The sequence below is a fragment of the Carlito syrichta genome, unplaced genomic scaffold (genome assembly GCF_000164805.1).
Source record: "Carlito syrichta isolate Samal-C Ts95f unplaced genomic scaffold, Tarsius_syrichta-2.0.1 Scaffold313204, whole genome shotgun sequence".
Classification (NCBI taxonomy): domain Eukaryota; kingdom Metazoa; phylum Chordata; class Mammalia; order Primates; family Tarsiidae; genus Carlito; species Carlito syrichta.
This window is the reverse complement of record NW_007257300.1, coordinates 93,658-97,534: the sequence shown is the minus strand read 5'-3', so window position 1 is coordinate 97,534 and position 3,877 is coordinate 93,658.

Here is a 3,877-nt window from a genome sequence, read left to right as displayed (position 1 = left end):
GGGGCCGTTGACATCTAGGCCCCTAGAGACCCAAGGAGACCCTCTTCCTTGAGGCGCAGAGTTGAGCTTCTGGAGGGAAACCTCCCTTGCTCACACACAAAAAAGAATTTGGGTGAGAAGGCCCGTGTCGTCCATGAGATCCTTCTGGGAACAACATACTGATGCCTGCGGACACTGCTCTGCTGGTGAAGTCCCGGCTCTTGGGACAGATTCAGGCCTCCTCCTGGACCCAGCCGCAAGCTTCTCCTTGCTGCTGGAGACGTTCCCCAAGGAAATGCCGATGTGTCCAGCTCTCCAGGCTGGCCGATGTTGCTGATGCCTGAGAAAGAGATCAGGGCAACAAGCCTCAGATATTCCACCAAGGAGTTCTTGCCCACCCAGAGCTGCCAGACGTAGGCCCTCCAGGCACAAGTCCCATGCCACATCTCCTGCTGTTGCCACCTCCACTGCAACTGTTGTGGATAGAGGTGAGCTGTCCCATTAACCAAATGTCCTGTGGGTCTAGCCCCATATCCCTCTCAAGTCTCATTCCTGCAGAAGGAAGACCCAGACATTGTTGTGTGTAGATTCCCATTCTTATTTTTATTTCCTTATCTCTCATCCAGTCCATTCCACCATGAACTCAGTTACCACTGAAAAGCCTATCAGTTACACGGGAGTCATTTCTAGCATCTTAGCAAACACATCTGCTCACTTCACCTCACAACTCACTTCAGACTCTGGCGTTATTTACATTGAGAGTTCTCCTGTGTTTAAGAGTGTGACATTCAGATCCACCCTCAACTTTAGGGTAAGTGTACTCCCACATTTCCTAATCAAAATATCTTTAGAGTTCAGTGGCACCTTGAAAAGTCATCAGCCTATATCAGCCTGACTTCACTGTCTCCTGCCTTACTTCAACTTTTCGCCCTCTCTTTGCCTAGAAAACTACCCACTGGCCCAATATAGGACACTCCATGATCAACAGCAGGGACTTTCTCCAGTGCTCTGTTTTGTTTAGACTCCCTGCCATTGTTCCTCTAGTGACCTCCACTAGTGGCCACATCATTATCCAAGGCGACCTTTGACTCCAGTGCTTTAAAAGTTCCCCTCCTTTCAAGACTGTCAGCACCAGTCTCCCCTGCCCCATAGCCAGGCATAGTCCCTCAGGTATACAGAGCACCTGACGCCCCTTTGCTCAACGTGGGTGGTGCACTGGAGAGCAGCACTTGATTTGCAGGAAGACCTCTTTGAGGCTTCCTTTGAGTAAAAACACCAGGGAACCCACCCAGCCAGGTTGGTCCTTGTGACTCTAGACTAGCCAGCATTGTTGATCAAATTTGAAGACACCTGGTCAGAAAAATGGTGCCCGTGATATAAAGATGAAAAACAGCCACTCGGCATCCTGGCATCTTCTAGAACTTCAGGAGCCACCTTTCCATGGATGACTCCTCTAATGGATCATATTGAATAATGAGAAAGTCCCTCTCCATATATGGTTTTCATGATGGATATTGGTCCACAAAAATGAGCTCAGTCCCTTAAAGTATACTTCACCTACCATAATTACATAAGTTAGAGGTTCAAACTTCAAGAATTGTGTGTGCATGTGTGTATGAGTGAGAGAGAGAGAGAGAGAGAGAGAGAGAGAGAGAGAGTGTGTGTGTGTGTGTGTGTGTGTGTGTGTGTGTGTGTATGGGACACCATGGGGCAGACCAGTTCAGGTAGAAGACACTTTGAGATACCGCCATGGAGAGTAAATGAGACCTGCAGGTACCATAAGCTGGACCCTACCTTGCTTGACTGTTAACCCAGATCCCAAGCTCTGGGCTGGATCCCTCTAGTCTTGAGACTGGGAGAATGGCCAGGGCCGTGTACTCCACTTTCCCTTACAGATTTGACTCAATGGCCCCTTATCTTTTCCAGTTGTGCTGTATACAAACATTCTGTCCTTTTAATCTGCCTTTGCTCACTAGCCTTTTTTCGTTAACTCAACTGTGGAGGAAGAATTGACATGGATGAAGGCTGATGTGTTTTGAGATAGATTTTATGCAAAACATTCTGTTTCCAGGGACTAGGAAGTGGAAGCAATTACCTTTATGACTTCTCATGTTGAGGCCTGAGTATCCGTGTGAAATCAGAGTGTCAGAGACGACAACCTAAGCCTCCCAACCAAAAGAACACACCACCTCTTTGGGCTATGGGAACCTCAGAGAAACCAGAAATACTAAATTCCATGACAGAAGAGGGGTTGGACACATCTCCTTATACTCTCTCTCTTTGCTGTTTAGTCTCTACTGACTGGCATTAACACTAAAATAGAGATCATAAGGTTGACTAAAAAGACTTTTTTATGGCAATAAAATATCAAACTTCAACTTGACAGAGTTCTAGTGTCACCTACTCTCTGAAGGCTGCCTCCCTGGAGACATCATCTACATAACAACGGCCTTGGCTTCCAAGCCCAGTTATTTTTGTGTACGCATTCTTTTCTACTGACTACTTAAGTCTTTGGACAAAAGGAAACTATTTAAACCAACTGCCAATCAGAAAATCTTTGATTCCAAATTATATCATAAACCCCTGCATCAATATGTCCTACCTTTCTGGGCCAATGTAATGGCTACTTTGCATGTCTTGATATCTATATTTGTCCATAATCAGATTCCCTAATGTGTATCAATGCAAACTCTAAGCTTCTACCTCAAGCAGGCTTTCTCAGGATCTCTTGAGACTGCTGTAATCTGGGCCAAGGTCACTCATATCAACTCAGAACAAACCTCTTTAAATATGTTACCTAGTTTGGCTTTTCATCAATACGAGGAGAAAATGTGGTTTAGACTGGGGAGAAACCAGGTGACTCACCCTTGCCTCTTCTTTCTATTCTTATTTCCAATTGTTCTCTTCCTCTTTCCTCATTGGAGACTATATACTCTCTGATGTATGTCTGGAAACTGCACTTGCTGATTTAGGTTTTAAAAATGTTTAAGTGACTTTTTGTGTAATTTTCTTAGGCCAGTCATTCTCACAGTTTCTCATTTCAACCAGAGAGTCAGGACTTAGCATCTCTCTTCTAGCATTTGTCAATCACATTTGCTTTCATTGCACTATTCTGCAAACTTTTAGATTTTGTTAGGCAATGGCAGCAAAGTGTTCTATATTTTAACTCTATATTTACTCTGAGGTCTAGTTGGGAATGGTGCGCGGAGAAGTCTCAAGAGAGGAGTGTGATCTTCACAAGTGCATTCCAGTGAGGAATACTGAGGCAAACAGAATCAAACATTTCTAATTGTTACAGTCATTATTAAGATCTTCAGGACATGTTTGGCTCTAAGAAGACTCTCCAGGAGTGGGATAGGAACCAAGATGTTCAGCGTCATTGGGTGTTGACAGTCACATGGATTGCTGGGCATATGATGGCACCTAGTGACGAAACAGAGGCTGTGACAGATCTCCAGAAACAGGAGATAAGGAACACCATGTAAGGCCACACAGGTAATTACTAGGATCGGGCTGGAGATAGAGGGAGCAGGAGAAAAAGCTTGAGCAAGATGCTTTATTGTGATTTCTGTCTCCTGAGTTTCAATTGTGGTCGCTGTCAGGTGTCCATGTTGTTGTGGCCCTCCACTTGGAGTGAGAACCAGGATGTTCGGTATCATTAGGGGTGGGCAGCATAGATGATCAGGAAGATTATAGGAGTTGACAGTGGCAGGCCTTCTACGGGGCTGATGCACAGCAGTAAGTACTGCTTTCCTTCACCAGGCACACTAGAGTCTTGTCAGGTGCTCTTCAAAGGATAATTTTTATCTATTAGAACAAAAATGTGAATTTTACCTTTATATCCCAACTTTCAGAAGCTGATTTTGTATATCCCAATTCACTGGATACTCCTAGCATG